We start from the raw sequence: 27,733 nt of genomic DNA on the forward strand, positions 1-27,733 counted from the left end.
TTGGCAGTCTGGTCAACGTCTGGCAGGTAAGAGTTGCTTCCAGAGGAAACTGGGAAAGTTGAGGATTCTCTCCACACTCCATGGGCTAACAGAGGAGAGAGGTGAAGCTCAATGTGAACAGTAAAGACAATAGAGGCCAAGAAGGTATCATCTGGCTATCCAGGTCAGATCTAGAGTCCAGGAGGTCAGAGAATTGATGAGAATGAATTCTCCAGAATGCAAGAGATATTGAAACTGGGTTGGTATCCTTGGCTGACTTTCTTTCATTTATTCATTTGTTCTTCCAGCTATTCAAAATGAACTGGGCACTGTGCATACTACTGCACCATCTGTTGGGGGAAAATGAAGAGGAACAGATACATTGCCCTACACCTTGATAAGCACCTGCAACACGTGCATGTGCGGGCTGCTGGAGGAGTGCACTGGAGGAGCTTTCATTCTTACCACTGTGTGGGTGGGCGAGGAAGAACAGGTGTGAGCATTTGCCAACAGAGACACCCATAGAGCCCCCAGGTGTTCATGCTCCTGCTTAATGTCAGGGCCAAGGAGAGGCCTTTTGGGATTTTCTTTTGGTAAGTAATTAATATACATTTCAAGTTAAATGCCAAGAGCATGAAAAGACCTTGCAGGTGCTAAGTGTTATTATAACATATTAAAATAATGAAAGCCTTACTCATCTTGCTTTGCCTAGCTTAGTGGTTATTCTCAACACTGCCTGCAGGTTAGAATCACCTAGGGAACTTTGAAAAAAATGCCAATGCCCAGGCCTCATCTCTAGATATTGGATTTAATGGATGTTTGGTGATGCCTGAGCAAGGGGGAGGGGAGGGAAGTGAAGAAACTTCCCAGGTGATTCTAATGCACAGAGTTGTGATCCAGTGCAAGCAACTCAAAGTATTCTTTTCATTTTCTCTTTTTCCTAATAGTTTTCTGAGACTCAGCTTAATTCTCATCTCCTCTGTGAAGTCTTCCTTGATTTGTTCATCTCTTTGTAAACTACTGAACTTCATCATCTGTAATACTCAAGAACTTTCTGACCAATATACTGAGCTACTTAAAAGATCAGGGGCTATAACTTTTATTGCTCTTGCATCCTAGAAATTTGACTCTTAGATTTGGTTAAATTATCCAGACTGTGGGTCAGAAGTATAATTGTTTTTAATGTCTGTTGATGCTTTACACAGAAATTGGAACATTTCATAGAATATTAGTGCTGCAAGGGAACTTAACGAGCCCTCATCAGATCCTCCTTGTTCTATGAATGAAAATATTCAAGGGCAAATCATTTCTCTAAGTTCATAGCATTGCTGTGTCCCTAGTCATAAATTCTCTGAGCACATTCTTTTTGATGCCTCAGAGGTTCTCAGGTCACACTTTGTGGCATTAGAAGAAGACTGGCACAATATTATACTTTTCCTAGAGTCCTAATGATGATAAAAAACAGAACAGAAATCAGGCTATCTAAAGCTCAAGATTTAAGTTGAATGAGTACTTGAGTCCCTAGAAATGCAAGTAAAATGAAGAAGCTGATGTTTAGGTTAAATAGTTCATAACCATGGGCAGTTTCATCCCCAGAGCGGCATTTGGCAACGTGTACAGACACTTTTTGTTCTCACAACTGGAATGGGTCCTATCTGCATCCAGTGAGTAAAGGTCAGAGAGCCTGCTAAATATTCTGCAATATGTAGGATAGCCAGCCACAACAAAGAATTGTCCATCCGTGAATGTTAATACTGCCAAGGTTGAGAAACCCTGTAATAGATATTTTTGCCGCCTTAGGAGAGAGGGCAAGGCCAAGGACAAAGAAGAGAGAGCCACTCTTAACTCCAAACAGAATGACCTGCAAGTATGATAAGCTGGGGTGAGGCCTGAGAGAAGCATTCTGTGATAAGATGGAGGTCTTGACGGATGCAGTGATATATGCATCATGTTAATAAGAATTCTTACAAGGAGGCTCTGAGTCTGTCATTCAGAAGAACCCATTGTCTTATGCCCAAAGTCCTCTGCCGATAACTTGTGATTCTTTTGCATCTGAAAGCCATCCACCTGTTCTGGAGCTCCAGCATTAAGCTTAGTATTATGGACTGAATGTTTGGATCTCTCCCAAATTCATATGTTGAAGCCCTAACCTTCAGTGTGACTGCATTTGGAGAAGAGGCTTTAACAGAAGTAATAAAGGTTAAATGAGGTCATAAGGGTGGGGCCCTGATCCATAGAATTAGTGTTCTTATAAGAAGAGACACTGGAGAGGCAGCAGGGTGGTGCAGTCAGTTAAGCATCTGACTTTGGCTCAGGTCATGATCTCATAGCTTGTGAGTTCAAACCCCATGTTGGGCTCTGTGCTGACAGCTCGGAGCCTGGAGCCTGCTTCAGATTCTGTGTCTCCCTCTCTCTCAGCCCCTTCCTTGCCCCTCCCCAGCCCCTCCCCTGCTTGCAGTCTGTCTCTGATTCTTAAAAATAAATAAACATTAAAAAAATAAAAAAAAAGAAGAGACAATGGAGCTCCATCCCTCTTTGTGCACTCAGAGGAAAGGCCATGTGAAGACTGCTGTATAAAAGCCAGGAAGAGAAGCTTCATTAGAAGCAGAACCCTTCCAGATCCAGATCTGGGCTTGCAGCCTCCAGGACTTTGAAGAATGAATTTCTGTTATTTAAACCTCTCTCCACCCTCCTGGGTGTGTGGTATTTGGTTACAGCAGCCTGAGCAAACTAAGATATTCAGGAAGTCTGGACAATTAGAAAAAGAACAGAGCATTATTATCATCTCCAAAGTTGCAGAAAATGTCTTATGGGGGAAACAGCAAGAGAATGAAGTCCTGGCCTTTTCCCAATGAATACTATTAGTGTGAGACCTCTACCCCAACCCCTTCACCCAGCTCTATCTCCTAATGACCCCTTTCCAGTAACACCCATTTCCAAATGACTGTGGTCTTATGCTAGTCCTCTTAGATGCTCAAGCCTATTTTCAACAGAAGCACAACATATTGAATAATGCAATTAGGAGATATTTAAATAAAAGAAGGGTAAACTATTTTCATGGCCTAAGGATAAGGTATCAGGAACCAACCATTAATAATATTAATTTGTTTTCTTAAAGCCTTTAGTGCAGTGTTTTTAAAAACTGGGTTTATGTAAGAATTATTTAGAATGTATGTTAGAGATTCAGATTCGTGGATCCATCCATCACCTGGTCCTGGTTTAGTAGATTTGAAACAGGGGCCCAGAATTTGTTAATAAAATCATGGGGATTTCAAAACAGGGGATCCACCAATCACACTAAGAAACACTGTATTCATATTTCACAAGGGATTTTTCAAGGGCTGTGGATTTTGGAAATGGAGAAGAAAAAAAATTAGGAGGTGGAAGAAAAGGAAAGGGACTGGGAAAGACTGGGAAATAAAAAGGAGAGTGAGATATAGTTCTAAGATAAATAAAGAGTGAGGGCACCCATGGGGAAGAATTGCATTTTAGGGCAAGTCACAGTGAGAAGGGATGAAAGCTACTGGGACTTTGTAGCAAGAAGGTCCAGTTTATTTGGTCTTATAACTTGCTCCTGAATTCTGGCCTTGGCATTTGCAATTGTTGGCAGGGACAGCTATTATTTCATTCTGTCTCTCAGTTTAAAACTTAGAACCAGCAAAGAGCCCTCTATAGATCCTCTCTTTGGTTTACTAGGAGTATTCAGGAGAAAAATTTCAGGAAATGTAAGTGCAAGTGAGAGGATGGGAATCAGGCCAGATGAAGATATGTTGGCAGACATATTCCATAGACATATCCCATAGACATATTCCATAGGATATCCTATGGGCATATCCTACAGACATCTGCAACCAGACTGTGCCAAGAGAATGAAACTCTCAAGGAAAACTATACTATGTATCCACACATTCTGTGTTCCTTAATGTTTGTTGAACCTAGGTGAAATCAGGTTTAAACAAATGTCAATCACTAAAGGGAGGTGGTTGTGTTTAAATCTGGGAGAGCTGTGGATGTCTGGGGGAAACCCACTTCCTGCCTCAGTGATGGTGGTGATGGGACAGTGGAGAGGGACTACAGAGTAGGTACAAGTATACTGGATTTCTATTGCCAATTTTGTTACACTAGAAACTAGATTTCCCAGAATCTCGGGGAATGTCTAAGATTTTCTGGGTTGGGTTCAAAAGTGAAGTTGCATGAGATTTGGGAGGTGGATATGAAACAGAAAATGAAGGTTGTCAGTGAGAAGTGACGAAAGATAGACACAGAGGTGCACGTGGGTTTCAATTTATTCTTGATCTCAACTGGTGGACTTGCTGACCAATAGCATCCATGGTCTGCCATCTTACCCTTTCCTGCAAACTCACAGAGGTAGTACTTACACAGAGCCAAATGCCTTCTGCAGACATCTACAGCCTTCTTCACAGTTGGACTCCAGCATCTAGACACTCCTAACCTCCAGATGTTCCTGTAAGCTCCAATTCATTCAGACATACCATGCTAGTTAAGGACCTTTCTCTCTGACCCTTCAACTCTAAACCTTTACTTTTCCAGTGACTCCCTCAATCACATAGGGTCTAATCCTTTTTTGGAAATTCCTTATTCCATGACAATTGTGATGATACTATTTCCTTCACTAAACCCCGATTAATACAACCTCATATCACTCCTCTCCACTAACCCTCCCAACATGCCCAAGCCTCATGGGCCTTCAAAGCACAGAGAACATTGGGGAAGGGACAATTTCCAAATATCCCAAAGAGAACTCTTCCTGTAAGTAAGAGTGTCTGCATCTGAGAACCATCTCTTAGTGCTAGAGAAAGGTAGGCTGAGTAGAGCTATTACTTTGTAACAATATGAAATTAGAGACATCCCTCAGTTTATAAAGAACTTGGATTGAGACACACAGCCTTCAGAGATAATTGTAAAAGCTGCTGAGCCCACATAACTGTCAGTGACCCTAACCCTGAATATAAGCTTGGAACACTAGGTGAAGAAGCCTAGTGACAGACAGGTGGATGTGCTCTGTCTGGACAAGCCACCCAGACAGAGAAAATTGCTTTAGAGGAATGATTGTAAATGCAGGTGCCAAAGAGACTATCAGAGGGTGTGAAAGTGACAACTTAAAAGATAATCCAAGGGGCATCTGGGTGGCTCAGTCTGTTAAGCATCTGACTTCCACTCAGGTCATGATCTTGCGGTCTGTGTGTTCGAGCCCTGTATCAGGCTCTGTGCTGACAGCTCAGAACCTGGAGCCTGCTTTGGATTCTGTGTCTCCCTCTCTCTCTCTGCCCCTCCCCTGCCTGCATGCATGTGCTCTCTCTCTTTCAAAAAGAAATAAACATTAAAAAAATTAAAAAAGAAAAGGTAATTTAAGATGCTCCAAAGACAAAGAGAGACCTTCTACAGGGCAGATAACACATTACTTTCCCTTTTCAAGGGACTAGAGATTTCAATTGCAGCATGCTCACAGCCAAAGGAGACTATGGAGAATTCTCATTTTGGGTTAGTAATACCAGAGGTTGGGGGTACTGTGTCCCATCGTTCTCATGGGGTCAGTGCTAACCAAACTCTGCTTTGGATTGGTAGTCTGCGGGACTTGGGATGCTTCAGTATCCTTCCCAGACAGAAGTAGATGAACAAAGAGAGTAGGGATAGCCACAGCTATGACTGAACTTTAAGTTAGTAAGCAAAATCCATCCTTATTTTGTTAACAGAGCTGTTTCTATTCTTTGCCTTTTCCATTTGTTTTATAGAAAATGCTCTATGTGAGGATTTTGAATTGTACTGAGGCCAGGCTGATGAGAAAGTATATTTTTCCAGCTGCAGACCAATGGGTAGACAAGGATTTGGATCTTTCCTGAAGTTCTGTGGCAATAGCATCATTTGCCCTTCCCATAATTGGTGGGCATCATGACTGCACTACATGTACATAGAGGGATGAATATTCGAACTCAACAAAGGGCAGCTGAGAGTTCCTTCTCCTTCTCACCTGGTGAGAGCCTCACAGTTTTTCTTTCTCCTCTCTCTTTTGGAAGCTCTCATAGGAAAATTGTCTCTCCTCTTCTTCCAGCAAGAGAAAAAAAATCACTCAGTTCAAAGGATCTGAAGGATTAGCCTGAGGTCCAAACCTGTGTGCTGGCCCTGCCTTTAAGTGCAATTATCTCCTACCTGCTGCCTCACTCAATTATCAACAAACCTAAAAATGTCTTCCACCTTCATCCCAAATGTGACAGTCCTCCAAGCAGCTGGCTAGCTGAGGGCAACAGCTGGATGAGCCTAGGAGGTGCTCTGGAGGGATAATGTTATCCTGTGATTATCACACCTTCTTTTTCCAGGGGCACAGCGACTTGTAACTATTGTCCTTCTTTCTGCTTTACATGTAAATAAAGGGAGGGGAATGCCTTGATTCCCTTAAGCTGACACTTGAAATCATGTTCCAACTGGGAGATTGAAGCTTCCAGGTATCTTTAAAATGCTAATGAGCTCTGAGATGTTCATTGTCAGGGGCTTCCAGGGGAGTTCTGCTGGTGCCCAGGGTTGCTGTGGATGGTAGAGAGCTCTGTCCCTATGTTCCTATGTCTTCCTCTTTAGCTCTTTCAATTTACCTGAAGACTGGAATTGTTTCTCTTTATCCTAGATTCTGGTGCCACCACCAGACCAGTCCTCTAGCCCTCCAGCTCCCTTAGATAATCCTGTACAATATATGGTGGTGTGAAAATTTTGAGGCAAGCAAAGCTGATCTTGAGTTCATTCCCATCTGGGCTCATGGAGGCAAGACCTTTATAGGGGATGGGACTAGCAAAGACAAAAGTAGAAAGTGGAAAACACTGAATGGTGGAAACTGGGAAAGAAGCTAAACTTTAGCCCACAAAGAAAAAGCAGGAGTGGGAACTCAGTCAGGGTCAGACCCTGCTTCACACAGTAGAAGACCCTGATTCCAATGAAGACTGGCATTTCTGAGATCACTAGGGCCAGAAGTAGACTGGAGCTGATGAGAAGAAAGTCATGGGATCTAGTGCTGGTGACCTTCTGAAACTGTCATACGGACAACTTTTCCCAAGAGCAGGGCTTCTCTGGAGGGCCTGAGTTCTCTTTTACCTCAAGGAAGCATCTCTATCAATCTTAAAAGCCTAGTACTCAGAATTCTCACACTTTTCCTCTCACAGACTTTTTGTTTTTGTTGTCCACTACCCTGATTGTTTTCTCACCCAAAACCTACAGTACTAAGACTAGAGTACTAAGACTGGATGCTAAGCTTCTGCTTGGCTTCATACAGACCTGTTCTTCTTTGGAGATGATTTTCACACTTTCTCTCCCTTTTCAACAGTAATAACCTTGGGTGGTCATGTAGTGCTGGGTGTACTTGCTAACCCAAGAGCTGACTGACTCACTAAAAGATGTTAAGAGCTTTTTGCATGATTATTGCATTTGCATTTAATAGAGAATTCCCCTTCCTCAAAACCTGCCCATGTGCCCCCTCTCCAATCTTGTCCAATGGGTGTTATTTATTTCATCTACTAGCTCAAAGACAATACTGAAGTGCAGAACAGAGCAGCACTTAGCTAAAGAACTTTTCCCAGGCCAGTGGAATCAGGCAGTTGGCAATTCCCAAATCTGTTTGCAGACAGTGCTGAAAGTTGAGATTAGCCTAGCTGCAGGATTGGATACAGCTTTTGGATTGCTTTGCCAAATATGGGGTAAAATGACTTTGGCTGCTGTAAACTCCAGCTTCAATGGAGACAGAAGAAGTCTCTCTTTCTCACATCTTTTCGGAGCTCCTGGGGCCTAACAGTCAGTGTTTGGCTTAGAAAGGGATTCAGTATTTTTTTTTTTATTATAGTTTTGATGTCAACCCCACTGCCACATGGGAAGGCTTCTTATGTTCAAGGGGCAGCCACAAGCAAGGAAGAGCAATCTGTGTTTTTCTTTTCTTTTCTTTTTTTTGGTCCCTGAGATAATTTTGAAGGAGACAATGTTTGTGTTTCCAACTTACCCCTCCACTCTTCAACTTCCATATCTCCTGTGTAAGTGCCCATATATCATTCTCATGGACTTGGGATCTTAGGATGTCCTGGTAAAGGAAAGCAATCTGAGAATCACCTACCTGCATTAAGTACTCAAAACTGAGTATATTATTCCTTTGAAGGCTATCTAGATTTTTTTTAATTTTTAAAAAATGTTTATTTATTATTGAATAAATGTTTATTTATTATTGAGAGACATCAGTTCACTGAAGCTCCAATTCACACTGTTGGAATTACTGATAAAGCAATGGCTTCTGTAGATTATTAATTATTATTATTTGATAATACAGAGGATCATAGAATTTTTGTGGGAAGTTAGGATAGGAAGAGGAAAAGGGAAGAGCAATGAAGCAGAACAATGGGAGGCCCAGAAGGTGGACATACAGGCGTTTATATGGTCATTAGTTAACACTGCTGAGTAGCATTAAGATATGATCTTCTTTGATTTCCACTAACACCTTGAAGTCAATATTTAGGCATCAATGCTGTTTAAAAGATAAACTCACAAAGATAACTACCATGACACTTTATAAAGTATAATAATTTTGTTGGATGATTAATAGTAGTGTGGACATTTGAGACACAATCATAGAATAGAATAGTTTTAGATATTTGTAGAATGGAACATTGATGGGATGCACATGGACCCCAGATGAAATATATCCTGTGCTCAATGTTAAAAAGCAAAAATATTTCCACTGCAAACATTTATTCCTGGCACATATAATTCTGTTGAGAAAATGTTTTCTGTCAATAACACATATCATAATGGTGGTTGATGTTTTGAGCTGGAAGACAGAACCCCAAGGATGTGTGCAGCATGAGAGATAAACACACAAATACTATGAATACTGTTTTTTTGCTCAATTGGCATTGGAAAAACTTGATTCATACATCTATAAATATTTAGATTTTTTAGGTGATTGTGTGTGAAAGCATCAAAGTTGTAATAATATCTCGTGTTAAAATGAATCATTTAAAAATTCAAATTGACTTATTTACCAATCAATGTTCTTTTTTTGAACTTTGCCTGTTTAGCTGTAGCAGTTCAGGTGACTGTTAATAATTCACACTTTCACTTTCAGTCTGTATGAGAGTTCCAGTCATCATCATTCATTTTAGCCATTCTGTGTTGAATCTTACTCTGGTTTTATTTATTTATTTTTTTCAGTTTATTTATTTATTTTGAGAGAGAGAGAGAGAGAGAGAGAGAGAGAGAGAGAGAGAGAGAGCAGGGGAGGGGCAGAGAGAGATGGAGAGACAGAATCCCAAGCAGGTTCTATGCTGTCAGCACAGAGCCTGATGCAGGGCTTGAACCCACCAATGGTGACACCTGAGCCAAAATCAAGAGTCAGATGCTCAACTGACTGAGCCACCCAGATGCTCCTTATTTTGGTTTTAATTTCCAATACCCAGATTTCTAATGAACTTGAGCACCTTTTCATACGTCAATTTGTCATTTCAACATTTGGATTTTAAGAAGTTCCTCTTGAAATCTTTTGCTCATTTTCCTGCTGTCTTTCTTATTGATTCAAAGAAATTCTTTATGTATGCTGGGCATGAATCTTTTTTAGATTGATGTATTACAAATATCTTCTCACTCTGTGGCTTTCCTTTTAAATCTTATTGGTTTCTTTTTATAGGCAGAAAATTTTAAATTTAATAAAGTCTTATTTATCAGTACTCTTTTGATTTTCGCTCTTTTGTTTCATTTTTGCCTACTTCAAGGTATTAAATATATACCCCTATGATTTCCTCGCAAATAATTACTGGTTTTATGTTCACATTAAGATATACAGTCCATCTGGTATTGATATTTTATATATGATATATTTTTGTCCACAAACATCGTTTATTGAAAAGTCTCTTTCCTAAGGTACTATAATGCTATCTTTGTCATAAATTAGATGATTTTTTAAGATATGGGTCAGTTTCTACATTCTCCGTTCTGTTCTCCTTTTTGTCCGTTTTACTACATTTTTGCCAAAAGTGCACTTTCACAAGATAATATTATAATATGTTTTGCCATCTGGAAGTACAAATCCTGCAGCTGAAGACCAAGAAGAGGATTTATACACCTTCAAGATTACCAGAGTTATTCTTATCCCTTCCATGACCATAAAGAATTAGAACAAACTTGTCAATTTACATACAAACACACATGTGTTGTGATTTATTTTTGGATTAATGTGAATGTCTAGACAATTTGGGAGAATTAATATCTATAATATTGGTTCTCCCAATCCATGATCATGGTATATTCTTTGATTTATATAGTTTTTCTTTTATTTCTTAGTAATGTGGTTGTCAGTGTTCATATCTTAGACAAGTTTTGTTAGGTTTATTATTATGTATTTTATATTTTTGATACCATTATAATTTTAAATATTTAATTTTTAAAATTTGTTTGCTATAGAAGTACAGTGGAAATTCCTTCAAATATTGTTTTGCCCATTATTTTACTCTTTTTCTTCTGAGTATCCAATTATATTTTTCTTACTATGTTCACATGCTTGATTGCACTTTTCTGTATATTCCATTCTTGTTTTCTGTATTTCCATTTGATAATATCTATATTTTAATCTTTACCCATATCTATATCTATATCGAATCTATCTGTTCCAGTCTGTGTCTTACTGATTTTTTAACTTATCTCTTGGATTCTTATTTTCAGGTATTTTTATGTATTTATTTTTTTGATGAAAATTTAATGGCAAATAGCTCTATTTCATATGAACCATGTTTTACACTTAAAGGGAAAATACAGTGCAGAAATTACAAAAGGCGATTTATTAGGAAGCAGGTAAAAAGGAATACACATAAAGCTGTACTAAAAGGCAATCAGCTGGCAATACCATTATGAGTAGCCACTAAGAGTAGGCAAAACCAGACAGCTTACCAACAAAATGATATGGAGGCTACTGAATAGGACCCAGATGAAAATTTGTGACAGGACCTTCCCCAAGCCTGCTGGACCCTGCTGCCCTGCCAGACCTCTCTGGGGCAGGTACCTGCATCTGTGAACCATCCTCCCATCCTCAAGGACAGGCCTTATAGCTCTAGACGCCCAGCTTCACAGGCCGGCAGGGCCCAGGCTGCCTGGAGAGAACAGGGCCCTCCCGCACAGGATCACAGCTCCTGGACACCCTCAGGTACTTTATTTTCAAGTTCTGGAATTTCTATTGATTCTTTTTTTTAAACTATAAGTTCTTGAAATTTTTTTTCTACTTTTAATCCATTTTATGCATATCTTTCACTACTTAAAAAACATATTTATCATTTTAACATCAATTCTTTTATTCTTCTGAAGGCATTGCTAGATCACCTGTCAGTTTATTCTTGTGTGTTTTTTTCTCAATTTTTCACAAATTCTATTATGTTTATTAATTTTTAATAGTTTTTAAAAAATGTTAATGAACTTTAGAATTGCATTTATTAATTCACTCAATGAATACTTATTAAAAATCTATTACATAACAGGCCCTGGGGAAATAGCTGTAAACAAAATAGATAAAGCCTTTGCCCTCATAGGGCTTGCATTCTAATTAGGAGAAATACACGATAAACAAAAATGATAAATATATATCGCATGGTATTGAGTATTATGGAGAAAATGGAGTATAAGTTGGCCAGAGATGGATACTCTGCTGCAGTAACATTTGAGCAGAGACCCTGAAGGAGTGAGTCCCAGGAATATCTTTAATAAGAGCATTCCAAGCAGGGGCAACAGGATGTATAAAGGCACTGAGGCAGGAATGGGCTTGTATTTTTGAGAAAGAGAGTGTAAGCAGGGGTAGGGCAGATAGAGACACAGAGAGAGGAAGATCTGAAGCAGGCTCTGTGCTGATAGCAGAGCCCCAGTGCTGACTTGAACCCTCCAGTCATGAGATCATGACCTGAGCTGAAATCAGATGCTTAGCCAACTGAACCACCAGGCACTCCACATATTTAGTAATTTTTTATTGAATGCCTGATATTGTGTGTAAAAATTGTTAGTAACTTCATATGATATCTTCTTTCTGAGAGAATTCAACCTTTCCTCTGCTAGTCTGATTCAGTCAGTGGTAGCTGATCATTTTTACTCCAATCAGGGACAGGCTTCAACTGAGGGTGGGTTGCAGTTTTTAGAAAGCACAGTCTGCCTTGTTTCACTCCTCTCCTGGGGTGTATCCTTGAAGAACTTTCAGCTGAACTCTAATCTTTCTGTCTTTAGGACAGACAAAAACTACCCTAGTACCAAGAGTTCTGCTCTGCTTTTCAGAGGCTCACGATTATCTTCTAACTTCCCACCCTGTGTTACCTCAGAATTTAGCAAATATCAGGGCGCCTGGGTGGCTCAGTTGGTTATGTGTCTGACTTCGGCTCAGGTCATGGTCTCATAGTTTGTGAGTTCAAGCCCCACATCGGGCTCTGTGATAACAGCTCGGAGTCTGGATCCTGCTTTGGATTCTGTGTCTCCCTTTCTCTCTGTCCCTCCCCAGCTCATGTTCTGTCTCTCTCTCTCTTTCAAAAATAAAGCTTAAATAAATAAAAAAAAAGACTTTAGCAAATATCTTGAGGGAGAAGTCAGGTATGTATGAATTTTCTCAAATCTCTAAGATGGTCTCTTCAATCCTGTGAGATCACCAAATCGGGTAGTAATCTAGTTCTCTGTAGTGGTCTTCTGACCAGGTGAAGCCTGGCCTGACTCTTCTTCCTCTTTTCCCGTCTCCAGAATCAGCCAGTGTTAGTAGGGAAAGAGTGGCTTCAGATCACCAGCCAATTTCTCTGTAGTTCGCACTCTCTGCAATCTTGATTAGTCTAATTATTATTGAATCAGCAACTTCCTGATAGCTTTAAATATATGCTTTTAGAGTTTATAAGCCTTTTCTATTTATTCTTTGGGAAATCCCACAAGCTACTCCATCCTTCTTGGAAGAAGTCCCTCCATTTATTCTTTTTTTTTTTTTTTTCAACATTTTTAATTTATTTTTGGGACAGAGAGAGACAGAGCATGAACGGGGGAGGGGCAGAGAGAGAGGGAGACACAGAATCAGAAACAGGCTCCAGGCTCCGAGCCATCAGCCCAGAGCCTGACGCGGGGCTCGAACTCACGGACCGCGAGATCGTGACCTGGCTGAAGTCGGACGCTTAACCGACTGCGCCACCCAGGCGCCCCACCCTCCATTTATTCTTAAATGAATATGTTTATTGGTATTGCTCACTCAGCAAGTATGACTTTGACCTTCTTTCATTCCTTATCTCCCTCTTCTAATAGCATATAACCCATGTTTCAAGATATGCAGATCACAGTCTATTTCATGATTTTCCTTGGAGTATCCTAGCAGTCAGTGTGGGTTACTCTCATAAGCCTTTTCTGAACTGTATATGTATATGTATATGTATATGTGCGTGTGTGTGTGTAATCTCACTCTTGATTTTCCTTACCTATTCTTCAAATCATGAATTAATTCATGAGAGAAAGATTCCTGAATGTCAGAATATGCTGGGCACATTTATGATGCAGTTTTTAGTATTTCACACTGATCATGTCTCTAATGAGCAGTGCATCCTTGTTCATACATAAAAATAAAAACAGAACAAAACAAAAAACTTTTGAGGTTGTATAATCTTTCAGGTCTGATTCTCTTTCCTTCTTCTGAAAGTGGAAAAGTCGTTAATGATTATAAATATTCTCCCTTAAAGGAGTGAATTTAGAATAAAAGATAGGATAAGTGCAAGGGAATCTGAATAGTGTGTGTGTGTGTGTGTGTGTGTGTGTGTGTGTGTAATAAATGTAAAGAGGTTGTTTATTATTTATGACCTCTATGATTTTATGTCATATTTGTTCTGTTCCTATTGAGCTCATAATGCCCTCTTTGCTTATCTTTGGACTACCATAGCAGTTTTTCTCTAAAATGAAATACAAGCTCAGGAAAGGGCCCTATAGACAATCTAGTATAGTTTACCATTCAATTTACAGATAATGAAACTTAATCAGCAAATGTTACTTTCTTGAGGAACATAGTATATTAATAGCAGTTGGGGTAAAATGCACTATTTTTACACATTGTTTTAAAATTTTAATGTTTATTTTTGAGAGAGAGAGCGAGAGAGAGAGTGAGCAGGGGAGGGGCAGGGAGAGAGGGAGACACAAAATCTGAAGCAGTCTCCAGGCTCTGAGCTGTCAGCACAGAAACTGATGCAGGGCTCAAACTCGTAAATCTCTAGATCATGACCTAAGCTGAAGTCAGATGCTCAACCAGCTGAGCCACCCAGGCAGCCCTACACATTTCTCTTGTATTTTAGTGTTTTCAAAGTGAGAATTCTTGGTTTTATTTGAAGTGTTTCCCCAAATCTGACAGGTGAAACTTAGTAGTAATGCAGAAGTACAAACTTTAATTTTGCACATATACCTGTGTTGGGGGTGAAATTATCCCACTATAAAAAATTGTTTCTCAGAGAATATCCCTTGTTTTTGCTTATTCATTAGTTATTTTTAGGTATATAAATGTGTGTGTGTGTGTGTGTGTGTGTGTGTGTGTGTGTAAGATCTCTGCATGGTAGTAATTTTGCTAATATGTTAGAAAGGAAGAGAAAGCTATCCAATAACATACTGATTTTTAGACAAGAGTAATTTGAATAAATTTAAGAGTGGAATGTGGAGCCATGATTGGAAGGGTATAATTTGAAATTTTCAGTTATAGTTTGCAACATATTAAAGGGGAAACTATGTGCTATTCTGGCATTCTAGAACTTAGGGGTTTCATATTCCTTTTGATTGTAAATGGTCTTCACTACTAATTAACTTTTGTTACTTTTCTGGATGTTCTGTTTATCCCAAAAGATTGCTATCTCTTAGAGAGCAAATATAATATTGTATTCTCCTCCAACCCCCCTGCCTTTGGCGTTAAGTTTATGTTCATAAGATGACATTTGTTCATCTTTGCTGATTGAAGGAATTCTTAGTGATGTTCACACTGTTTCTTTCTGCCTTTGAGACACATGTGAAAATTAAACTTACTGGCCCTTTCGTGGTTGGATGGGGTCATGTGACTAATTCTGGCCAATGAGTTGTAGGAAGACTTTTATGCCTCTTCCAGGACTCTTTCACCAGAGCACTCTCTCCCAATGCCACAGTGGCTGTCAACATCCAGGTGATGGTTATTGTGTCAGCCTGGGGTCTGAAGTGGACATGTAGTGGAGCAGAGCTCTCAGACCATCCAAGATGGACATGTAGTATGAGCAAGAAATGAAACTTTGTTGCTCTCAGACACTGAGGTTTTGAAGGATGTTTGTTATCACAGCACTATTAATCCATTATGACTGATACACTAATAGACATTACTTTTGAGGTTTCAGTTGCCAAATGGCTCTAAGAAAGAAACACACATGTGGGGATAACCACATCACTGGTTTATTTTCCTGGCTCTGGCAGACCAGGTAGAATGGACATTTGGTCTCTTACTCTCGAGGAAGTGTGGTTCTATCAACATGTGGTAGATAGATGTGGAACCATGAACTCATAGAAAATAAGAATCTCTTATTAGCGTCTCCAAGATTGTGTACCTTAAGATACTTGAGTATCTTTACCATGGACTTAGAGGCATATATTATTAATGATGTAACACCTGAGATCATACAGTCTTATATTTTAATGCATTCCCTAGGCATCAGTTTGCTTCCCAGAGGCTATCTATAAGTTCATATTTCTCTGTTGCATTCTAAAAATACTTTTCCTAAATTCACTATATGCTCTCAAATCACACGGAATGAATATATTTTACAGGAAAGAAACCATAAATTTTCAGGCAGGGTATCCTGATGTTAAATGTCTTGATCACTTCCTCTTGCTATTTCTTCTCCTGTGTTTAACATTCATGTATTTGGCAATGTCTTCACCTTTTCAGTTACTCTCAGCTTGGCACCAGTATGTCTCTAGGGCTCTGATCAAGCCCAAAGATTTCCTGGTTTTTATGCCTTTTTAGATTGAGGCCATGCAGTAGAGGCACTGTAGGAGGTTTTCCACATGGAAGTGCTGGTGATGGGTATGTGCAGGTCTAAGAAGTCTCCTCTAGAGTCATTCCTGGGAGTTCCCTGATGATTAAAACTATGTTGGTGGAATACAGGCAACTCCAGAGGGAAGCCAGACAACATAGGCAACTAAAAATTACATAGGAGAGAAGGGAACATGTCATTTTTCAGATTCCTGTTATCAATTGTCATTTTTCTTGGTTAAAGTCATGAAAATTTGAGGCCAACCAAAGAAAAAAATATGCATTGGCTGCTTGGCAGATATTTTTTTTTTGCGTGTGTGATTATTCCATATTTATTGAGAAGCAAAAAAATATTGACAGCATTATAAGGCATTGTAGAGAAGACATACAAATTAGGAACAATCTTAATATTGTGGGCTTACATTATGTTTAAAGAAATTCACACTTCTAAAACAATTTTGATATAATAGGCAAAACGCATCACTCAGTCATTCAACTACTTCTTCATTTAACCATTAAGCAAATAAATATGGAGAATAGCATATGGTGTTCGAAGTTTTTGGAAAACAGAAAATTTATAGTAATAATGATAGTAATTCCTAATGCTAACATTTATTAGGTACTTTTATGTGAAAGATAGCTCTGTAAAAAGTATTTTATAAGAAGTGGCTCATTGAATTCTCAGTGCCTCAGTTTCCTTTTCATTCCACCAGCAAGGAGAGGCCAGAAAGACCTTGTTGATTGCCCAAGGGCAACACAGCAGGTCAGTGGTAGCATTGTGAGGTGATCCAGGCCATCTGGCCCTTAATCCTGTGTTGCAAACCTCTACACTCTACTGTTTTCCCTTGTTCTATGTGGAATTATCAGAAAAAATGAGAAGATCCAAGTAATGGGTCCATGCCTGGAAAGAAATTGGGGCTTTGAGGATATTGATGGAGGAAGTAAGAGTCTGCCTTCTTCTAAACTTTCCACTTCCATTTGTGTCTCAGATGCTGTCATGTGGAGCTTGGAAGACAGCATCTTCCCCACATGTTTGAATCCACAAAACTACAAAGAAGCAGCTAAGACCCTTCGTAGAAAGGAATTGGGAGTCTTACCACTTCCCTTTGAGTTCACTGTTACTAGAATATGTCTGATGGTCTAGGGTGGTCTTGATCATAGAGGAAAGGCAAGAATATACAAGGTCCTAAGAGATGAAATTTGTCAGGGCTAAGGAAGTGATGGTGGCAAGAGACTGGATGTTTGACATGATGAAGAGCAGGATTAATCACTGGACAAAAGTTATGGCTCTAGGTTTTCTTTCTTTTTAAAATTTATTGATTTAAATTCAAGTTAGTTAACATACAGTGTGGCATTGACTTCAGGAATAGAACTCAGTGATTCATCACTTATGAGCCTCTCCTCCAGAAGACCAACACAGCCACCACCCCCATGTACCAAATGCCCTGAAAAAGGAAGGCTTCAAAACAACACAGACAGCTCTTTCTTTCTTTCTTTCTTTCTTTCTTTCTTTCTTTCTTTCTTTCTTTCTTTCTTTCTTTCTTCCTCTTTCTTTTTTTCTTTTGTAATTAGGCTATTTTCTTTATTTTTTTCCTTTCTTTTTTTTCTTTTTTGCTCCTTTCTTTTTCCTTTTCTTCTTGTTTTTTTTCCTTCCTTTTTCTTTGGAATCAGCTTTATAGTTTTTTGAGTTTCTGTTTCTTTTTCTCTTTCCTTTTCTCTTTTTTTTGGGGGGGTTTCTTTTTCTCTTTCCTTTTTCTCTTTTTTCCCTCCTCCCTTTTTCCAGGGTTACTTCAACAAACAAACCAAAGCACACCTAGTTAAATGTCCAAACACTCCACCACTGCAAACAAGGAGGAACTCTGCAGAGGACTGAGTAGTGGGAAAGAGCAGCCAAAATGCAACAGCAGAGTGCACACAGCATTCACAAGAAATACTGCCTGAACTGCCATGGCCTGGGCAACGTATGACCCCTTTTTAATATAGCAGTATTCTCAGATGCAGGAAATGTAACAAACTTTTAAAACATTCAAAAGACATAAACTTAGCCAAATAACAAGATGGAGGAGTGTCTCCCCAAAAGAAAGGTCAAGAAGAAATCGCAGCTAGGGAGTTGCTCAAAATGGATGTAAGCAATATATCTGAACAAGAATTTAGAACGAGTCATAAGACTACTAGCTGGGCTCAAAAAAAGCATAGAAGACACCAGAGAAACCCTTGCTGCAGAGATCAAAGACTTAAGAACTAGTCAGGATGAAATAAAAAGTGCTATAACTGAGATGCAAAATAAACTGGATACTGTGACAATGAGGATTGAAGAAGCAGAAGAGAGAATAGATGAAATAGAAGATAAAATGATGGAAAATAATAAAGCTGAAAAAAAGGAAAGGAAATTATTAGATCACGAGGGGAGACTTAAAGAACCAAGTGATTCCATGAAATGGTTCTAGGTTTTCTTGATGTTGTCTGACCTTGCTGCTCTAGGGTCACGTAGAAAAATTATGGATGTCAACAACTCAATGAGTGAAATTGTTACAGTGCTGTAGCATCTGAGGCCTGGCCTATTTCCTATAGGATGTTTGTGGCTGAGATCTGTGGCAGTGGTGGTATTGATGTTAAGCACTAGATTTGACTCTGTAGTGTTGGAGTGCCCAATCAACTTGCATCTCTGTGGGACACTAGGGATTTGGTACTACCATCATCACTAGTACCTCTCCACCAATGCACTATCTAGAAGCCCTTGTATGAGAATTAGGTTTCCAGGGCAGTGGTCTCCAAATTACATAATTGTATATCTCTATTCATAAAAAGAAACAAAAAAGCAACCATATATGTGAATATTCACTTATAAGTTATAAAAGATACTATAGTATTGATAAATCATGAACATTAGATCATAAAATATAATTTTTAAATAATGTATGTATATATTATAGTGTCCCCCAAATATGATGACATCATAACTACAATAGCTGTATCTCATGGATCTATACATATTAGCGTGGGGTTAAAAGTCTATATTGCCATGAGTCTAATTATATAACTCATTTTTTTCTCATAGAATTCCTGATAAAGAGCTTATTCTACACATAGATATTTCAGCTCTGCCATTTTCTTATTATTTGTGTTTGTATTACTGTTTTTAACTTATTTCTTTCAAATAAGTTTGAAAGAAATATTTTAAGCTAGTTTGCTTCATTGTGAAGGTAATATAGCTAATAATAGACAACCTTACCCATAAATCCACTTGATTAAGCACAAGTGAACTGCAACACCTGGCCTTAATTGGAAAGCAAATGGAAGAATGAGGTCCCCACTGTCTATCCTTTGAATTCAAGAAATTTTTGCTGTTTTCTGAGAAATCCTGTGCATTGCATGGGACATGAGACCTTTTCACACAAGTTTCAATGCAGGCAACTTGTATGTCAGATATAGATAAAATTAATTTCCCAATTAATAGATTAATTCCCAAGTAATAGATAGATTCCCATTTAAGATAGATTTAAATAGAAAATTTAATGTTTTTCCCCCTGTATCTCACGAGTTCACCTTGCACAACTCACTTCAGAGATAACTCTCCTTAAACACTTTTTTCATTTATAAAACTGAAGCACAGTTATTTCAAAAAAGGCATTTCTATTGACATCACACAGATCACTGGTTTTAGATACTTGGGTAACAATTAGAATTACAATAGGTTTTAGAAGTTCAAAAGTGATTGAGATCAATTTTAGTTAAAGAGATCATGAGTCTGCATCAAAATGATGGGATTCAAGCCAATCATTGAAAAATGGAAAGGGTATTGATAGAAATGGAGGTATTTCAGGTGAATGAGTACAGCAAGTACTGTTAGAGGACCTAAGGAAAGAGAGTTTTGGGGACACAATCATGAATTTAATTTTAAATTAAATGAGTTTGCATTAGTGGTTAGATACGCAGTTTCTCAATCAGATGATTTTAGGGATAATGTTTGGGAACAGTCTTGGGACTAAAGGAATTGATTTAGGAATCATCTTCATAAGGATATTTTCTAAAATCATGGAAGTGATTCATCTAGTGAGAATGGTGAGAAAATGAGGACCGCTTTTATGCATAACGAATATATTGAATACCCTGTGGAAAGTCTTTTTCATCTACTTTTTGGGTTCTCTTCTCTTTCTGGAAAATTGAGGTTGTCAGAAGAGTAACTACCAGATTGGTAACTCTTTAGAGCAAAATGAGTTAAAATTCCAGTGCTGGGTATGGACACCACAGGTGTTCCTTCTTCTCATTGGGAGGAACAGGATGCTCATGTGGATGGTAGAGCTAGAACTGGATTGAAACTTGAATTTGAGAAGATGGATTGAGTGAGGAATCATTTAAGCCATGCAATCATGAGAGGAATGGCTTATATATTAATATCAAAGTATGAGATCAAAAGGACATGCCTTGAAGCATTAAGGAAGTAATTTTAAAAATTAAAGCAAGTCCTACTTAATTGACAAATCATATATTGACGACATTCCCAACTTCAGTTAGAGTAGAGTAATAAGTGATGATGACAGTTCCTTCCCTAGAAGATGCTATTTGTAGAGAAAGAAGAGATGGAATCGTTCTCAGTAAAATAACAAATATGGGATTGAATAATTAATTGTCTTTGTGATGGTGGGGACAATGATGGCTACAGGTATTTTTGGAATGATTTGTTCTCAAATGTGATTTTTAATGTGTTGGGGAGGAATGTAAGCTGAAACTTGATGAATTCTATTTTCTGTATCAAATTAAGTGTATATTATTTCATAATAACACTTTAATATCCATGCACAAGGTATCTTTATTGTTCAGTTTTAATAGTTAGAGTATTGAAATATATACTATTGGGTTTTCTTCATTCCATTTTTGACAAATGCCCCTCATGAAACTTAAAAAATGTGTATGTGATGTAGAAATAACATGCACAGATAAATTCTTAGAGAAACAGCTTTATGATACACTAGAGTGAGTATGAACTTCGAATCAAACTTTTATTTATGTCCCTTTCTACTCTTTGAACAAGTAGCCTAACATCTTGGAAAAGAATCTTCATCTTCAAAGTAGAGATCCTAATATCTGCCCTGACTACATCTCAAAGTTTTTAACAAGATCCAGCGAGATCCAGCATATGCTACTATGAAAACTTAAAAATGCTCAACCAACACCAGGCAAGACATCAATTTATATACATCTTCCCTTGCATATAAGCTTTTATGCATGTTTTTTCTCTTAAGAATTTTTTTTATTAAACTAAATATTGTTTCTAGCAAGAAAAGCCTTTCAAGTAAGGTTGATATTATTATTCCTTACAAGTTTCATCTTGATTCATAAACATTTTATGCCAAGAATAATGCTGTTTTAAAGACAATAAGTGCCTGGTTTTGCCTGGGGCCACTGGAAGCCCTGCAAAAGAGGCAGGAGGAATTAAAGGCCCTTAATCATATTTCCCCATTTTTAACTGTTAGTTTTTACACTCTTGAGCCATTTCTCTCCTCTTGCTGGGCCCTACCGAGGCCCATAAATCTTAATTAAAGATGCAATTTTTTTTTCTTATGAAATCTGAACTGCAAGAAACCATTCTTATTTTTTATTTTCAAGACTAGCTCCATGTGTCGGCTCATAAAACAAGTAAGACTTTTGCACTCAAAGGATTTTGAAAGCTGTTATTGCTGCTGTCATGTGGCACTGGTCCCGTAATTACTATTATTGTTATTTTATTTTATTTTTTTTCACATGAGCTTCTGCTTTTCTTGCATAGAGCATGATGTAAAAAAATAACTTACAACAGGCTGGTTTTGTTTTAGGAAGCAAGGGTTATGGTTCATAAAACAGGAAAGAAACATGAATCCAAATTTCTAATGAGGAAAAGAACTCTCTCTGAATGCTACTGGGTATAGATACTTCCTGATGGGGTTCCCATCAAGGAACCATTATTTAAAGGGAATATTCTCTTGATCAGAATCTGATAGGTAAGATAAACAGGATATCTGCAACTGCATTTCTTATTCCCTTAGATTAGGGAAATGGGCTTAACATCTTTAGACATCTAGAACTAATATACTGATGATGGACCCCAAAGGAGTTTAATCACAGATAGCAGAGGTAGCCTGAAAAGACCTAAACCTACTTTAGATGATGACATTTCTCAAGAATAAAAATGATTCTGATAACATCATAAAAACACCTAATGAGGCATGAGGCAGTGCCAGGAACTATGCCCAGAGATCAGACTAATTATCTATCAACTTGTCTGTCTTCTGCCATTCCTTCAGAACATCAATGGTATCCCCTTGTCCACAAGATTGCATTAAAGTTTTCAAGACCACTAACGTGGCCTCAACCTATCTTTTGAACCACATCTCGAACTGTCATACCTCACTAACAGTACTTCTATTTATACAGAGAAAGCAAAGACAGTACTTTTCAAGACCTATTCTTCTGTGACTCTGTGGCTTTGCATGTGTTGAGAGGTATGGTGGGAAAGGAGAAATTGCACAATGGATTTAGGGTAGATTTTGAAATTAGGAGGTTTTAAACTTGAGGGCCAAGTGAACTATAGTAAACTATAGGCAAATTGCTTAGCCTCTCTGAGACTCTTTTTCCTCATCTGTAAAATGGGGGTAATAATTACTTTCTGGTGATGGTGTGCAGTTTATAGGAGAGGCATACTATGCACCTAGCACAGTATCTGCACCCAAAGAAGTGCTTCACCAAATAGATGCTTTCTGTACTTCCTTATGCTTGGAGTTCAATGGCCCTATGAGTTTCTACTCATCTCCTAAGACTGCCAAATTATACCCCATTTACAAAGCCTTTTATAAGATCCCCCAGGCACATTTGGGTGAATTAGGATGAATAATCTGGCAATGAATGCAAGATTTTTGGGAGGAAGGAGGGACCTAGAATAAGCAGGCCAGCCAAAATCTTTCACTTCTTGTTGCCAAAGTACATTTTTTTTTCCACAGAAGGGGCTTCCTGGCCCCTTGCCTGGTTGTGTATCCTCAGGCAACTCAAATTTCTTTGAAGATTTGCTCACCTTCATCTCTTTCTCCCACACTCCTCACCCTACTCCCTCTACCAAATCTATCCATCTCATCTAAGGTTCCTTTCCATGCTTTAATCGACTGTTTGGCAAGTCTTTCAACCTCTGGTTCACACTTTGACAAATTAACCCTTGTACCACCTTAGATTTCCCATGCCATTTTTGTTTCTTTATTGGATTTTGTGTGATTTTGTTCTTTGACATTATTGGGCCAAAGACCACAAGGCTCCTTTGCATCATAGACTCATAAGATTGTAAAGATCAGTCTACTACATCTTCATCATCTTTATTCTGGACACGAAGAATAGGAATCTCAGAAAGACTTTATTGAGTCAATGCCTAGATGTGATTAAGCTTCTGACCCATGTCTGCCTCATCCTGTCCAGTGTTCATCTGCTGTACCACACTGACTCCTCTGATCATATGGCACCTTGAAATCTCACAGATATCCAGCTGGGAATTAGAATGACAAAATAATGTGCTATAGCTGTGTGGGGTCCAGCCCAAAGCCAAAGGATTCCTTTCATATAATGATAAGCCACAGGGTCTTTTAATCAAGCAAGTAAAGTGATGTATGCCAAGGGCACCCATAACTAGGTGGATGGAAGGAGGTGAATATTTTGAGATAGGTTGCCCTTGGGGAGATCTGCAGATGTAGCAAGTTGTTTTATGGAGTTGGGGCAAGACAGAATTCAGAGAAATGTTGGAACTTCCTAGCAGACTGTCTCACCAAACTGAATTTACTACCCAACATGGTTTCTCAACTTTACATCTTTCGAGTTACAGATGAATACTGATTGTGGTTTTTTTGAGATTAATCTTTAAAGGGGCTATGACAGTGTGACTGGGGCTTCCTGGAAATAATAGAAGGAGGAGAAAAGAATAAATATTTATTAAGCACTTATACACGTCCTGGTAATTTCACATACCTTGATGAAGTTGCAAGAAATTTTCCTATTGTATAGATGAGGAAACTGAGATTTAGGAGTGGTGGCTTATTTGACCAGGTTACTCAGGAAGTTGAAGCCAGACTCAAATTTTAACTCATTTGACTTAAAGAAGATGAGGAGTGTAAAGACCTCTACTGAAATTCTGTAGAACTGATTTCTAGACTCCAAGTTTCTGTTTATGCTGATTTCACCAAGCCTTGTGACTCCTGCCAGTTGTTCTTTTCTTTCATTTAAAACCGGGTGTTAATCCTGTTTTACTTTCTTATAGGGATATTGGAAAGTCCAGGCAAAACAATGGATTTGATAGCCTTTGAAAATTACGAAGTGTTATGCAAATACAAGTCATTAGTATCATTGCATTACAAAGTAAATATTGAGTAGAGGAAGAAAACCTAAGGAGTGTACAAATTTCTACATTGTTTTCCAAATTATTATGGAGCAAACCAAAACCCAGAAGGTCTCTCGCAACGTATTCTATTCCTCTAGATTCCTTTAATCTATGCAGATTAAGTACATACCCCAATGCCATTAACTGTTTCAACTATGAATTAGAATGACATTGCTAAATCCAAAGCTCTATTACTTATCTTAGTATTCAAAATAATCTGACCTCTTAATATTCTATACTTAATGATTTGTGTGAGTTGAATGAAATTCTAACATTTTTCTGACAATTACTTTATGTATATTTTTATATTACATTAATAGTGACTGACATCAAATCTTTTCTTTCAGACATTGAAAAATAAAACTAACAGTATCAGTAGTGTCAGTCTGGCAACTGATCATTTATGGGTTAAAATCCCATAATGTTGTAGATAAAGGTAATAATTTTCTGTTCATGAAGATGGAAATAAGCAACACACTCAACGACAAATAAACTTGGGAGAAAAACTTTCCATTCTAAAAAATTTTTTTAACGTTTATTTATTTTTTGAGAGACAGAGCATGAGCTGGGAAAGGAACAGAGAGAGAGGGGAAGTCACAGATTCTGAAGCAGGCTCCAGGCTCTGAGCTGTCAGCACAGAACCGGATGCGGGGCTCGAACCCATGAACCATGAGATCATGACCTCAGCCAAAGTCAGCCTTCTAACCAACTGAGCCACCCAGGCACCCCAAAAACTTTCCATTCTGACTTTTGTTTCTCCTTGGATAATGATTTCTTCTTCAGCATATGGGGACTAAGTGATATTCTTAAACATTGGTACATACATAAATAAATATGCGTTATTTTTCTTGAGAATAAAAATATAAAGAACAATTAAAACATAAAAGTAATATTTATGAGTAACTTACAGAAAGTCCTAGTATTGTGCAACCAGTTTATATCTATTTTTTGTGTTTGTGTAAGTATGCAATGGAGTATTTACCACGTTATCTTGACTGCACCCATGATAGGGCTTAGGTGCAGTCAAGGTAGTGACTCCTATGTGGTCCTTTGCATGAACAAGTGGACAGATGGATTGAAGAAACTTCTGAGAAAAAGTCTCTGGAAATGGAAGTTCTGAATACAGCTGAAGCTAAAAGTTGGTCTGACCCAGCTCCTCTGGGAAAAGGTGACTGGTTGTGTGTGTAAGTTGAGAGTTGTATCAGTAAAGGTGTTTACTCTTTTGGGTTCATGACTCTTTTGTACCTACTCCTTCCCAGCCATCAACTCCAGAAGTAGGAAGGGTCATCTTCTGTCAGAGGAGGTGCCACATGGGTTTCTGGCTAAAAGGTATAGCAACTCTGTACTAGGTCCAGAAGCATCAGGGTTGGTTGCATTCTCATTTCTTCTGGTAGCATCTGTCATAGAAGCCTAATCAAGCCAAAAGCAGCTACTCTGAGGAGCTACTGGGGACTAGAAGCTGTAGATGATCCTGATTTGGCGGACTGATTCTTGATCTATAAGCCTCTCCAGTGATTGTAAGAACTACTTGAGGGAGGGAAATCTGGGAAAAGTTGGGCTTCTAGCCACCATGATTTAGTTATCATTGTCAGTTGTGCCACACTGTGTTTGCTGGTTAAAAAAGCTGCTCAGATTACCAGTAAATAATTAAAAATTCACAAACAAGCAGATATAGAAGTAAATGCACATTTATTTCTACAAACCACTTATACATTGGGAAAATTTCAAAACCACATTCTACAATTTTTTTTTTTTAATGCAGCCAGATTATACAATTGATTTGAATACTACTTTTACTGCCAGGTGCCATTTATTAACCTGGGGGAGCTAGAGGACCAAGGGAAATAGAGACACAGATATTGATTATAATATGAGTGAAAGAGAGGGTGGGGAGAGTGAAGTTAGGGGTGAGTATGACTACAGCATCAAGGTGACACATGGCAATCAATATTAGTGTTGGTGTGTGGTTGCTTTTTAGTTCCTCTCAATATCAGGTACAACTTGGTAAACTTACCCAGATCTGGAGACATAAAAGAGAGACAAAGAAACTATATTGGAAATGATGTTTTGTTGGCATAGTTGAAGCTAGAAAGTCTGTTCAGTTACACTCCATAGCTCATAGTTGTCCTCAGTCCTGGTGAGCCAATGCTATACCAAAAGCTCAGTCGGTTTCTCCCAATGGGAAGGAGAAAGTTTCTGCACTACTGGACTCCATGGATACCTTGGACAACTGCCTGTGGTACTTTACTCATCTGTCCTTCTGGGAATTATAGACCAAAAGAAAGAAGTTAGGTTTCAAAGTATTTGGGCTTTGGTAGGAGGGAAACTACCAGATTAATCAAACCCCAAATAAAAATATTCAAAATAAAGGTTGTGATGGTGGAAGAATTTTAAAGCACCACCGGGGAAATGTAGGACCCTGTGTTGATACTGATTACTAGATTCTTCCCAGCAAAAAGTGTAATGGGGTCCCTAATGGGCTCCTGAAATCTGCACCCCATCTTTTGTATGTATGGACATACTTGCACTGTTCTGTGAGGAAGGGAAAGGTCTTTCATCATATTTTCAAAGGAATCTGTATTGGTCAACTTTTCTGGCTGTTGTAACAAACAATTCTAAAAATGTTTGCGGCTTAAATATTTGTTTCTTACTTATGGTCAGTTCAGTTCAGTTGGGAAGGTTGGGAAACTATGTTCTGTTCTACATGAATAATTAATGACTTTTTTTTAGTGGGGTTATGGGTATTTGGGAGGCAGATTATAGAGGTAAAGTACCACTTTCATTACATGATATTAAGGATATTTTCATCAAAATGACTTACCATTGTCGGTGATTGCTTTAATCACTTGGTTGAAGTAATTTATGTTGTGATTCTCCACTGTAAAGTTACTATTCCCTTGTCAATTCCCTTCCCATGCTACTGTGCTCTTTGAAAGAAAGTTACTAAGTGCAGCAGAAACACTTCTTTTGAGGATGCAGTATCTATGTAAATTATTTGTAATTCTTCTGCAAGGGATATTTGTCTTTTTATCCCCATTTATTAATATATTCATAGTCCTCTCACTGTGCTTTTTTTTTCAGCACCTCCCTACTGGTTCTATGAAACACTCCAGGTTCCTATTGTATATTTCCTCCCCAGTCCTAGACACAACCACTTCTCCAAGAGACTCTGGGTCTTCTACTGGACAATGATAATAGAAAATAACAACTGGGTGCTGGGTATGCTGTTGTTACAGAATCATCTGACAGAGCAAAGAAATGTATGTATATATACATAAACATATGACTTTTTCTTTATGTCACCATCTACTCCTATATTAAAATAAACATAAGTTCTTACTGATGTCTTCAACAGTAATCCATTA

The 27,733-nt window shown here is 38.3% G+C and overlaps 1 long non-coding RNA gene across 1 annotated transcript; it reads left to right on the forward strand.

Annotated features, from left to right (window-relative positions):
- The first annotated feature begins 290 nt into the window (after positions 1 to 290).
- On the forward strand, positions 291 to 27,733 carry LOC131489778 (uncharacterized). The gene is made up of 2 exons (XR_009250735.1): positions 291 to 572; positions 27,450 to 27,733. It is a non-coding gene; the product is annotated as an uncharacterized LOC131489778 (long non-coding RNA).

The sequence above is a fragment of the Neofelis nebulosa genome, chromosome 11 (assembly GCF_028018385.1).
Source record: "Neofelis nebulosa isolate mNeoNeb1 chromosome 11, mNeoNeb1.pri, whole genome shotgun sequence".
Classification (NCBI taxonomy): Eukaryota; Metazoa; Chordata; class Mammalia; order Carnivora; family Felidae; genus Neofelis; species Neofelis nebulosa.